The 13942-nt window shown below is 26.2% G+C and overlaps 1 protein-coding gene across 4 annotated transcripts in view; it reads left to right on the forward strand.

Annotated features, from left to right (window-relative positions):
• Window positions 1–13942, forward strand: part of LOC102670659 (inactive rhomboid protein 1) — a 394154-nt gene that overhangs the window by 2256 nt on the left and 377956 nt on the right. For 2 of the 4 annotated variants that reach the window (XM_031508528.1, XM_031508531.1), the window contains exon 1: window positions 1090–3151. The exons of 1 other annotated variant lie outside the window; for it this stretch is intronic. The gene's annotated coding sequence lies outside the window, so the exon portion shown is untranslated. Of the gene's footprint in view, window positions 1–1089; window positions 3152–13942 lie in introns of those variants that run through there. One more of the 4 variants, XM_031508530.1, reaches the window with a different exon arrangement.

Consider the following 13942-nt stretch of genomic DNA (forward strand, 5'->3'; position numbering starts at 1 on the left):
TATTTATATCTTAAAATATTATTTGATAAAGTATAATAATAACAAAATATTATAATAAGATAATTGCAATTTAAAAGAAGAAGAAAGTGAAACACTATATTGCACAAGTATAACAGATGAAGAATTGTCATTTGATAGTATATGGCTAAAAAAATGTTTAAAATTGCCATTAAAGATGGCGATAAAAGAAATTATATCAAAGAAACCTTATGATCCTGTTGGTTATCTTGGATTTTGGTTATTAGATTATAGAAAATTTCAAGAACGTAATCAATGGCAATTAGAGAAAGATAATGAGCTACATTATCTCCGATCTTTAATCAAGGAAGAACCAGTATATTTTCTATATTTATTTAGTGATTTTTATATTTTATTTTATATTTTATTATTTTTTTAACTTATATTTAGATATATTTATTAAGCATGTTAAAAATATATTAAGATATACTTATAAATTTTGTAAACTATTATAAATTATAATATCATTATTTTTTTCTTATTAATAATAAATAAAAACAAATCTCATATAAATAAGAGAAAAAGAAAGATAGTTTAAAATAATGTTTCAGATACCTAAAGAAGAAAAAGTTTCAATAGATAGAAGAGAAGAAGAAGAAGAGGAAATGCATGATTGGAATTTTAAACATTACGAGACTATATTGAAATAAAATTATAATAAAAAAGTTACTTTATCATTTTATAATCTTTATTATCATTTTTATCACTTATAAAATAATAATATTAATATATTTCGATATTAATTAAATTATACAAAAGTAAATTTTCATTATAGATAATGAAATTAATAATTTGATTATTAAAATAATAAAATATTAATTGCAATTAAAAAGAATAATAGGAAGTTTTAAAGATACATTTTTATATCATATCATTGATATGAAATTTTATTTATTTTTCTATATCTATTCATTTTATAATAATATATACTTTTGTATTAACAGGTCACTGTCTGACCATATGATAGTGTTTATCCCTTCGATCGACAGAACAATCCCTTTAAATCTCAATATATCTTTCCTAGATGTCTCGACATTCGACTGTTCAGGAAATCGCATTCGTATAGTCTCGTGTATTTCCGTCGTCGGGTCGCGGTTCCCATGCGAAATTGTGCTCAGTTCGAATCGCGCAGCCGCCCCCATAGTTTGGTGCGCGGTTAATCGAAAAAATGCACTAAATCGCGAGTTTGGATGGAAAGAAAACATTTCGATTTTGTGCGATCAACATTGCTCCAGATATAATGAGAATTGGCTAACAAGAGAATGACGTTAGCATATCTCGATGCGAATGATATAGCGAAAGTCGCCTTGAGTGCGATTCGATTGTTATTGACGCAAGGGTTGGTTGCGCGGCCATGCCAGTTGTTGGGTCAATGGCTTAGCCGTCAGATGGCGCGGTATTCGTTTCGGTCCACCCTGCCTGCGCTGGAATGCCCTCAGCGAGGAGCTTGTCGACGCTGCCGTCTTTCGTGGAGGTTTTTTCCACGCCACGATCAGGTGACTGGGCCAAAAACCTTTTTAAACCCTATCAGCCGTTTCCTAATCACTAAGGAACATTTGTGAATAGATGTGTAATTTGGGAAATGGATATGTGAACGCGCCAGCCGGGTGGTCCACTTTACGCGTACGGAGGTGCTGTGTTGTGTTGTGCACCAGAAGGCGGTTCCAGTGCACTCTACTTGATCGTATCTCATCATTTTATCGTTCGACAGTGTGATTATGTTCAAGATCCTGTGTTACTTATTTCAAAGCTGTGTTATGATCGACGATTATTAGCTAAGAGAAGAAGACGAGGACGCGGCGGGCGACCGAGTTAAAGCAGAACACGGGAGTGTCGTCCACCATTTTGGCTGCGCGAGGTTATTCGATGTGTGCACCATTCTCATCGCACGTTCGTTGTTTTCGTGCTTTGCATCACATCAAATCATTCACGATGCTTATCGAATTATCTTGTGAATCGGGGAACAATTGGAAATAGTGTGTGAAAAAATAATTGTAATAAGATGATCTCCTAAAATCGACGCTAAATGGAGCAAGGCGAGGGCTGTTTTCCTCGTCGCAATCTCGATGCTGTCAGCTGGTCATCGAGTGGCAATGCTGGGAATTAACTGAGGTCGTGGAATTCAATTATTGTGTGATCGGTACGTGTTACGAGTGATCATAATATTGAAAAAAATATCGTGGATCTAGAAAGTAAACCACAGTGGAATAAAACGATGTCGCTTGAAAGTGGGTTACTATAAGTGCCGTCCCTGCTACTGATGAAAAGCGACATTCACTTTAGGATATCCTGTGCTTCGTTATTGTCATTTATACTTGATTTTGTTGTATTTCTCGATACTAATGAATTTGTGAGATCGTTTCGGGATTGCAGCTGATCGCATACGACGTGTTCGAGGTGGCAAACTGTATGGAGCATCTCGAGTGCCATTAACCTCGTTTCGTGGCCACCTCGCGGCGAAACGACTCCCATTCCGTGATTTTTCTGCGGACTTATGTTCTCGAGGCCCGCATTTTAACGGAATGGGAAATGGGCGCCGTGATTAATGATGAGGAATCTGCGGTGGGACGAGTCTTGGAATTGTGGGATTTGGACACGATCTGTATGGTAAATTCTCTGTGTTAAAACGCGGGAAACGATGAAGACATTCGCGTTACTTGCGGATTCATATCGAACTGCGCGCGTGTTACGACTGTAAGACGATAAAAAGAAGCGTATTATCATTTTAGTGTTCTTAACGATTTTTTTTTTCTTTTGATCATAATGATCAAATATACATGGATGGTGCTACTATGCATGGTGAAATACTGTTTTAGGTAGGAATAAACAGTGACGGAAGGAATGGTGAGGAAGGAAGGAGGATAGAATGAACTTATTGTATCGCTGACACGGATGAAACGAAACAACACGATGGAAACGAAGTGACTATACTTTTTTTTTTTTTCTCTTGATCTCCTGGATGGGTTCTCCCATCGGCATAGTTTTAGATGTATCGTGCGATTATTCAACTGAAGTGAACTGGTTCGGTGTGCTCTCTCTCTCGATCAGTGTTCCGTGTGTGTGTAGCGTTTTTGCAGCTGTTTTGACGAGGATTACGTGTGCTGTGCACGTTACTCCAATCCATCAGAGACATGTGAGTAATATGTTATCAGAATTTCTTTTTTTCCGTTGTCTTGATAACACTTTCAATGGATACATTGCTAAATATAATTAAAGGATTACTTAGTCAAATATTTCCCGGTTGATACTTCGGATATTTTATTTTTCATTTTTTTGATACATGAAATACTTACATGAAATATTGTAAAAATTTATGACATATAATATATCAATAAATTAAATTTGTAATTTATTCGAATATATTCTCGTAAATTATAAAGCTTTTTTTTTATATATCTACCAATATGGAATTACGCAATAAATTAATAGATTTTTTATTTTTATTAATAAGTAAATAATTAATTTATTTATTAAATGGTTAATTGCATAATTCGGTATTATTAGATGTATAAAAAAATATGTTTATAATTTGGGAGAATATATTCGAATAAATTACAAACTTAATTTATTAAATTAAAATAATGAGTTTTTATACAAAAGCAAAACTATTCTTACACAATAAATTGAACAAGAAAAAAATAATGGATATTAAAGAAAAATGATACAATCATGTAACAGAAGAATAGAACACAATTATTAACAAAAAATAGTTTTTAATATGTTAATTTTACTCTTGTTCAAAAATATAAACAAAAGTAATATTCACTCAAATATTCATAAATTTTTATGAAAAATTATTATTTTATTTTTTTTAGAATTAACAATTAAATTTTTTAATTGTCTTTATAGTTTATTTTAAAATTTTGTAAAGTGAAAATTCATATTTTTTTCATCATTTTTTTTAATATTTGTGATTTGTATTGAATTGAACAATTTTTATTTTCTAATTTTGTTGTCTTATTAATATTTATTTTAAAATCAAAGTTTAGAGTACTAGTAACTAGTATCAGAATATTTTTTTTTTGATATATTACATATTTATAGCAATTAAATAATATCGATAAGTATAAATACGTGATTCAGTGATGATCTAAATTCGTTTTTATATTATATAAAGTTAAATTGTTTAATATCAGATGTTTTTTTAAATTTATCATGATATATTTGTATTTTTAATATTTGTAAATTTAATATTTGTAAATTTTATAAAGAATTTCATTTTAATTTTTAATCGATATTTTTGAATAGCTGATTATAATTATAATATATATTTATAGTTAATTATAATTATAATAGCTTGGATTAAATTTGAATTAATTTATATAAAGTTATATAAAGTTAATATAAAGTTATTTAATTCTATTTCTTATTTATATTGTATATGTCAAATGATAGAAGATCTTTATCATGTAAAATTAAAACGAAATATTGTAAAAATAAATAATTTGAACTAATCATTATGAACTATTATTTAATAATTTTAATTAAAAATAAGTGAGAACAGAATAAATCAAATTATAATAAATTATAGTTAAATTGAGTTGTAGAAGAAAAACGAAATATAGTAAGGGAATTTCAAAGGGAAATAATCTGTTTAAGATCAGACATATGATAAGTTGAAAACTTATTGAAAGTTTTGCCATTTTTTTTTTTGGATTATTTTTTTCACAATTCTACATCTCACTACTTCTACATATAATTATCAAATGTTACATATCATTACATTCATCATTTATTTATTTTTAGAATATTATATGAGAGTTGTAAAAGTATTAAATATGATTTTCAGAAATACACATTGCATTAATCAAAATATTTGAAAATTAAAAATAAAAAGTTTCGTTTCATTTATCATAATTTATTTATAGATTATTTACATTATCAAGTTTTTCACAATTTGAAAAATAATATGCTTTAAAAATAAATCAAATTTTGTATTCTAATTTTTTTTAAAAATGAAGAAAAATTACATAACATGTATCTGGAAATTTTTTCTTTTGAAAATATAAATAATTTTTTGTTCACTTTTCAAAATTTTATATGAAGTATCATATAAATAAACTCATTATATGTAGAATTACAAGGTAATACTTTACTTTGTTAGAAATAAATACTGTAACAGAGTAAATTTTCTCTTAATATTAAAGAAAACTTATGCTTATTAATAGTAAATTTATTTTTATCTAGAAATTTGATAATTTAGTTTTATTAGGATGATTTATTCTAATATTGAATGAAAAAATATTCATTTTATACAAGATCAAAAAATAATAGAGAATATCAATGTGATATTTATTATTCCAAAAGATCACATAAAGTTTTTATATATCAAAAAGAAAGAACTTTTTATATCTTTTTTTTATCTTTCAAGAATAGAATACAGCATTAAAATTTGACTATCTATTCTCTTATTTTAAATAGAAAATTATATTATCAAATAAAATCATATATCAGTAATATAAGATGAAAGATCTTAATCTTCTATGAGATTTGATATTTTAATGCAAAATAATTTCGATTTATTATAATTCTTATATAGTATAACAAAGAATTAAAAATACTTACAATAATTACAGAAAGTATTTGCATTTGTTCTTATTTTCCAAAAAGTATTTCTTTAATAATATTCTATATTTCATTTCCAAAGTAAATTTTTATATAGTTATGTAAAAATATATCAATAAAGTATATGAAATACAATATAACCTGACTCTTATATGAACACTTATTATACAGTACATCAACATAATATAAGATAAAAATCAGATATAACAATGTTTTGCAAATACTTTTCATAGTGACACAGTATTTTTATTTAAAAATTAATTTTTATAACAATTTAATGATCTTTCCTTACCGGCACCGGGTGTCTTCGAATGCTCGCCAAAATGTGAAAAAAAAAAACTTGTTTAAAAACTTTTCCGCCATTATCCCCAACCCATACTCGCCAAACATTGAAATATGCATGGGGGAAAAAAAGTTTATACCAGACTATCCATGTGGAAACAGCCGTCCATGCACTCTTTACATAAAGTGTTTCTCTGTTGCGGGAGTTGAGGCAGTTGTTACTCCTTTATGAACGCGGATGGCTTTTATAGAACAACTTCCGCGTATTGTCTTCTTCATAATGTAACGATGGAAATGTTCTCGCGGAAAGACTCTTTAATAAAATGCCCGTTTATCGCCGCTTTGCTGAACCTTCGTTTGTCGTTGTCCTCGCGACATCCGCCGACGCGGTCGTACATTGAAAGTTTAATGTGAAATCATCGAACATGGAAAGTTGGCGGCATTCCAGTTCCTCCTACCGTCTCTCAAATCCTCTCCCCTACAACCCTTTATACAGTACCGGTTCACGTAACACGTGTTCAACTGTGTATGTGACATACGTTGCGGGATGCAAAAAATATCAATTATTATATTATTCAATATTATAATATTTCAAATTGTTTTAATTTAAAAAGAATGTTTATATAATTTAAAAAGAATGTTTTTATATTATATATACAGAGAATTTTTTTTATAATAACATTAAATTCTGAAAATACAAATTAATGTAATAAATTAATATAAATGGATAATAATAAAAAGGATATGAAGTAAAATTATATTTTCTATTCAGTTGTAAAATGTGTTAAATGATTAAAGAAATGATAACTTATTTTCACGTTTTATAGTCGATTGTAGCAAGTTAAATAACTTTATCTAGTTATCTGAGTTTGATACTATTCGCAACGAAAAATTTAGGTTTACTTTCAAAAGATAATAATTAAAGAAAGAAGGCTATAATGAGATTTACATGCATGTTATAGGAAGATCTTTCAACAAAGCAAATTTCTTCTTCAGAAATTCACTTAAGATTGCTATTATTCAGAAAGTATTAAGAATATAACAAGTGGCATGTAGAAGTTTGCAACAGATTTGCATTACTTTTTTTCTGATAGAAGTTTTGAACCAAAGTTGGGAAGTTTTACGTTTTGCATAAAGTGTTTTCAAATTTCCTCCCAAAAGATACACTGAAATTTTTTGAACCTAATTTTCATAAATAGCATGAATTTGTGAAAAATTTGTATCGCAATTTTTTTTTCTTTTTTATAATTATATTCATTTAAATGAGTTTAATAAATTGACAAGTATATTCAGAACGTTCAGAACTGAAAATTACAGAAAAATGTGATACATTTATTTGTCTTGCTTTTTTTTACTATTATTACTTGATGTCTAGAAGGATATATTAATGTAATGTTAATTGGAAAGAGATATAATCAATTAGATTATTTAAAAATTTATTTAATTTCAAAATAAGAAAATTAAATAAATATAAGAAATAAGAAATTAAATAAAAAATAATAAATATATATATGTTTGATATAATTATAAAAGAAATGAGAAATTTAATTGCCAATTTATTATTTGCATGACACATTTGCAGATTGATAGTTTTTTATATCGTGTCCCTTCATTAGGGCGAATTTTTCTAGGACGAATATTTTTTTGATTAACAATGAAATTAATTGCAGGAAATAATTAAGTTCTAATTACGAGGTTTTCAGATTTTAATAATTTCATTTGCGATATATATTAGCACTCTTTTAATAATTTTTTGTAAGTATTCTTTGTAGTGGAAGAATAATTGATGTCTATTTAAAGATACAATTGTATTTTATAATATTGTTTAACTTCTTTTTGAGGATATTTATTAGCAGAAAAATCTCTTGATTCAATTGGCTGACCTACTTTAATGTTAACTACTGTATTCATTGCATTGCTCATTTGTCCTTGTTAATTGTTAATTTTTTGATTTGATTATTTTTAATAATTATGGATTGAATTTATGAAAAATTATTGTATAATTATTGATAAATTTTTTATCAATAAAGTTTTTTTTGATATTTTTTTCTTCGTATTTCACAATGGTAATAAAATTAAATTGATTGATTTTTAAATTTTTTAATAATTTTTATCACTTTGCGCTTATTCCATTCTTTTTCAATATATATATTTATTATATTGCAATAAATTATGGGCAAATTGTAAAAAATTGGATATCTGTAAAATTCAAGAAAATATAATTATTTTGATATCTAAAAGAATTTCATAAAAATAATGTTTGAAGAAAGCTATATTAAAAATATAACAATAATATATATATAATTATATATAATATAATTATATAATATAATAATTAAATAATAATATAAAATTTAATTAAATTTAGAAATAAAATTTTCCAAGTATTTATAAATAGATTGAATATAAACATTGAACTCGATTTAATATTGAATCCACCTAAACGAATTATTTTTTTCTTTAAAATATTTGTGAAACTTTTCTAAAACTCAATTCGAATAAAATTATTCGAATTATTTTACAATATACAAAATATTTTTTATCCTATTATTATTCTCTTCCAATTTCGTTTCATAGAATATATATTTTTATTCGAAATGTGCGAAAGATACATATCGAGGGAACGATGAGACTTGACATTTAGATGATCGTACCTTTGAGACTTGACATTTTGCTTGCATTTTCCCTTAGTATTCCAAGAAACTACATATTAAAATTTCATGAAAACTTTTCCTCCTTTCCTACAATTTGACAGAAACAAATCACTGTAGAGAAATATTCACACGAGAAATATCCTAACGAGAGGAATAATGGTATTTTTCTCATACATCTTATTCCACACATTTTCAATCGCTTTAATTACGCAATCGATTATAATCTATAACAGCAATGAAATTAATGATTGTTAATGCATTGTGTCACATATAGTAATGATTTAAAAAATCAATGAAAAAACAACTCGCGTGTTTATTGTCCGTTCCCATAGTGAATAATTTAACATTATTCTATCGCGCATAATAGTTGATATCTAAATACCAACGATGCAGGCATCGTTTCATATGCATCAAAAATGTAAACAAGAATAGCAGTAAAAATGCTTTTAACAATATTCTTGGATCGATATTTAGTTTCAAAGGGCTATGAACCAATAGAAGGTCTTAGAACTCTTTTTTTCTAATTTCTTTGTAAGAATTACTAGATTTTGTTAAATGAGATGAATAGGATAATATTAGAGATATGCAAATGAACAGTATATAGAATCTAGAATAAAATTAATGATTGAAGTTAGTGTGTGAATTAAACGTGCATGATTAATTGATATTGATGATTAGTTTTGCTTTGAATATTTACTTTTAATTTAATTATTAATTACTGTATAGACTGAGTTTTAAAAAAATGAAAGAGAAAAAAAGAGAATTTATATTTTCTACTGTTCCCTATTATTTAAAGAAATCTTCCAAATCTTTGAATTATTCACCAATAGATTTCATATTTGAAAAAAACTTAAGTGTCTCTTTTTTTAAATCAAGCAAAATAGTAAGACGAATATTTCAACTACGTGAGATCCAGGACAATCTATCTTTTTATTAACATTTGTCATCGACACTATTCCTCATCGACCACAAACTGTCCACCCCTCTTCATCCTCGAGTATCGTGGTCGGCCAAGATTTATGAACGGTCCAAAACAGACATAGATAGCGAGAGGAAAAAGAAAATATTTTTCAGAACAAATTCTTTCTCTTTTCCTCCCATGATATTTGAACTTAGCAACGTTTGATGCAACGTTTCCTATCGATAACGATGCAAGTGCACATTTAGCACGGTATTCAAGCGGATAGGTGTCGGATGGAAATGTGGGTGGGTTGGATGAACGTTGGAGGGTGTATCACGGCCCGTTTTCATTTTGCCAACTGAATATGATTTGCCATGCGGATGGGTATATAGGTTACCGCTTTCGTACTTTCAACTGTGCTGTAAACCATTATAGAGGATGGTTCATAAATATATGTCCATAATTCAAATCTATAAAAAATAAATAATAAGATATCGTGTGAACATACATCTTAGTCGTATTTTAGTTATAATTTTTGAGTTAACTAATTAATAACATCCATTAAGACGTTGATTAGTTCTAATGCTGATCATTTCGATCAGAATATAAAAGATTTGAAATAGAAATTTTCTTCCTCTAATTTGTAGTTTTGTATTAAATTACGAATAAATGAATTTCATTTCATATAAATTTCAATAAATTATTGATTCATCCCAAATATTCAATTTTTAATAGATATTAAATATAAATTGATTCATAAATGTATGTTTATAAAGAGATAAATTTACACAAAAATGTCATGTGAATATTTCTAAGTTAATAATAATAATAAGAGAAAAAGTTTCAAATATCTACTTTGCGCTTCAACTATATGTTATTTTTGTATATATAATCTTAAATTCATTTTTTATCATTTTTTGTAAATTTTGCACATTGTTCGCTTAGATTGAAAAAAAAAAATTAAAGGATCAAAAGATGATGGATACAACATTCTCTTTAATCATCCATAATTCGAAAACTAACAATAATATAAATTAAATAATTAGAATATACATTAAAAGTTAAAATTGGAATTTTTCTAATTGTGATTACATTGAATCCTCAACAAATATTCTTATTAAAAATTAGTATCATAGATATCAATAATAATTTTTAATCTAACTTTCGAGATTATAAAATTTTAACCTAACTTCAATCTTTTGAATTTCTACATTAAATTCTCAAAATATTGTTATTAATATAAATTAGCGATAAATTAAATATCGTTATTAATTTATTAATGATATATGACACTAATAAATTACATTTATATATGTAGATTTCTATTAAAAAGTTTTTCGAGGTTTACAAAATTCTAACCTAACTTCGAGTTCTTGAATTTTTGGAATATATTAGTGATTTTCAACTTTCAACTAATAATATATGTTCACGTAACATTTATTAGTTATTTTAATATGCAAATTTAACTCTTCAAATTATGCATTTATGAATCATTCTATACGGGGATGGAGGATGCTCGTTACAAATGGAGTTTGGACCAGAAACCTTCTTTCGTCGGTTAACGGTATCATATGATTCTTCGAGAATAAAACGAGCGATGCTTCCTGTTCGAGGTCATACGTGAAACTTCAGAAAAGATTCTAAATATCTACTAATGATTCTAAACGTTCTATTTTTGAAATATCAGGAGACAGATTGGAGAATTATTGGAATAATGATCATTTATAGTTTATATTCGTTCTAGAATTTTGGCATCCTATTTCTTCTAGATTTTTTTATCTATTTTTTTGAGAAATGTCAGTGATGTATGTAAAGGGTAATTAAGGTCGTATTGGCAATTAGATTTGAAGAAAAAGTATTAGTAGCGATAAAATCTTTAATTTGAGAAAACTGTGAGGCGAAGTTAAATTTTAATAGAAAAATCTGTATACTTTCATTAATATTGAAACACATGTGTATTATTATTCGTATTTATAAAAGCTTGAATTTATATAAATCCTTTGAATTTATAATATAATATAATTCAAAGTTCTTTCGCACAATAATTTACTATTTTGTAATTTTTAGTATGATAAATTCTATCATGAAATTTCATTAAACATTTTGCAATTTAATATCAAGTAGAATGATTTAGCAATAATATTTAATATGTTTTAAAATGAATATTGTAAAATCAATATAAATTAAAATTGTATAATTATATAGTTAAGAGATTTAGCTATTTTATTTTATTAGTTTGAATTCATTGTTGAAGATGTAATTGGAGAAGATATTTAAATAACTTGTTGAGATGAATTACTTATATTTTCTAAAATTTTACATTTATATATGTATGTTAATTTAATTTTAAAATATATTAATTTTTAAAAATCAAATCTCATAACATTCCAATATTAACATATAATTTTAATAATAATAAAGCACAAAATCATTACAAATTATTAAAGTTTTGTCAAAATTAAGCAAATATCCTAATGCTAATTCTTAGATTAATCATATAAAAATAAAAATCTTATATGTATTTATCTTATTTCTAAAAAAGACAATTTGTGCTACTAATTTCCTCAATCATTTCAATCGAGTAATTTGATCTTTGGAGACGATGGAACAAGAGATTCTTGTAGAGATTAGTCTTAAACAGTTGTGTCGATACAAAGGCGTTTGACCCCAACTTCTGTGGCGATGAACTTTGAAGGGAGTTATAGATCAGTCAATTCAGTCAATTGAATGAGAGACACTCCAGTCCTCGAAGATATGGACTTCAAAGAAACTCATAGCTGAATCGCTTGGCTTGATGTTTTATTCGAGATATTGTATTTCTTATTGTCGTATCGATTGTGTGCTATATCTCAAACATATTGCGATCGTGTATTATTATTAAAGTTTCTAAAATTAGACAAATTTCAGAGAAATTCAAGAGTGGATAATATTTTTATAAAATGAATTTTATCAAATATCGTTCTTAAGAATTTTCTATCTATTGAATAGTTTCTATGGCCTTTTTTTGAAAAATTTTTTGACTTTTCTCATAATTAATTCCTTCAAATAACTTTTGTCGGTATTCAATTTCTATGTGCATCATTCAATTTTTCTCTATTAAAAATATGTTTCAATGAATGGAATAAATGAAAATGGAATATCTGACGAATAGGAATGAAAAATTTCAGTTAGGATATAATATTTTATGAATGATAAAATTTTACTTTTAATGTTATCTTTTCACTGATTAATTTTAAATGTTTCTCTTTAATTGTTTAAAAAATTAAAATATATATAATATATAAATATATATAATATATAATATATAAAAATATAAATTTATAAATAATATATATATATATATAAATATTAAATTTGAAATAATACTATAAAAATTATATTTCAAATATAATTATATTTTCGTTTCAAAATCAATATTAATTTTCTTAATACGTTTATAATTGTGGAAAATTAATATTAATTTCATCAATACAAATTTATTAATAATTGCAAAATAAAAAATCTGAAATCTATCATTTTAATTTGATGGCTTTATTGTCATTAATCTTTAATTTTAGTAAAACTAATAAATAAAACAACTTAAATAAATCTTCATTTAAACACACAACAAAAGTTAACATCATTTTTCAAAAAGATTTATCTCTAAGAATTTTCTCTAAGAATTATTTTGCAATGCAATAATATAATTATATAAGTGCAAAACTCTAGCATTTATAAATGTCGTATAAATTGTAACAAACATTAATTCGCGTTAATTATAAACTTCTTCGATTTCTTTGGGAATATTTTTTCATTTGATTTAATTATGAATAAAAGGGGAAAAAAAGAAAATTATAATTTGAGTGGAATCATCATATATTCCTCGTGAATTTAATTAATAAATAGTCTGTTGGTGCTTCTTTTCCATGCCCTTCCTCGGTAGCCTTCGTTTTTGCACGCTCGTACAGAAGTAGGAATACGATTGCAGCAAATTGAATGCTTTCCTCTTCTCTCTCTTATTCCATCCCCCGTTCTTCTTCATTTCCTTTCTTTTCTCTACCGGTCGGTCTTTCGTAACGCAAGCACTTCTCGTCTTTTCGTTCTTTCATTTTCCACGAATCTGGTCCTTTCTTTTAATTGAGACTGCAAATCTGAACAGCCGGCCCCGAACTTTACGACTTCGCCTGGTAATTCCGTTTCTGTTTAAATACAATTTTAACCCCTTTGTTTATAACTTTTCAACTACTTTATTTCCTGCTTCGTAGATGTTTGAGTTGTGATATAGCGAGTCCATTCCTGACAATTTAATATTAAAGTTGGAAACTATCAGTTATAGTTAGGATATACAGCTTTGTTCATAAGTATTAGTATTAGTTAGAATATTTGATTTTCAATTTGTAGTTCGCGAAAAGGTTTTTAAAAAGTCATTTCTGTCACTTTTATTATTTAATTAATTTATTTTTAGCATTAGTTTTAATATACTTAAATATTAAAATTATCATATTCTAGAGAGATATCAAAATTTATTCTTTTGCTATTTTAT

Source organism: Apis dorsata, unplaced genomic scaffold, assembly GCF_000469605.1.
Source record: "Apis dorsata unplaced genomic scaffold, Apis dorsata 1.3 scaffold_88, whole genome shotgun sequence".
In the NCBI taxonomy this organism is placed as follows: domain Eukaryota; kingdom Metazoa; phylum Arthropoda; class Insecta; order Hymenoptera; family Apidae; genus Apis; species Apis dorsata.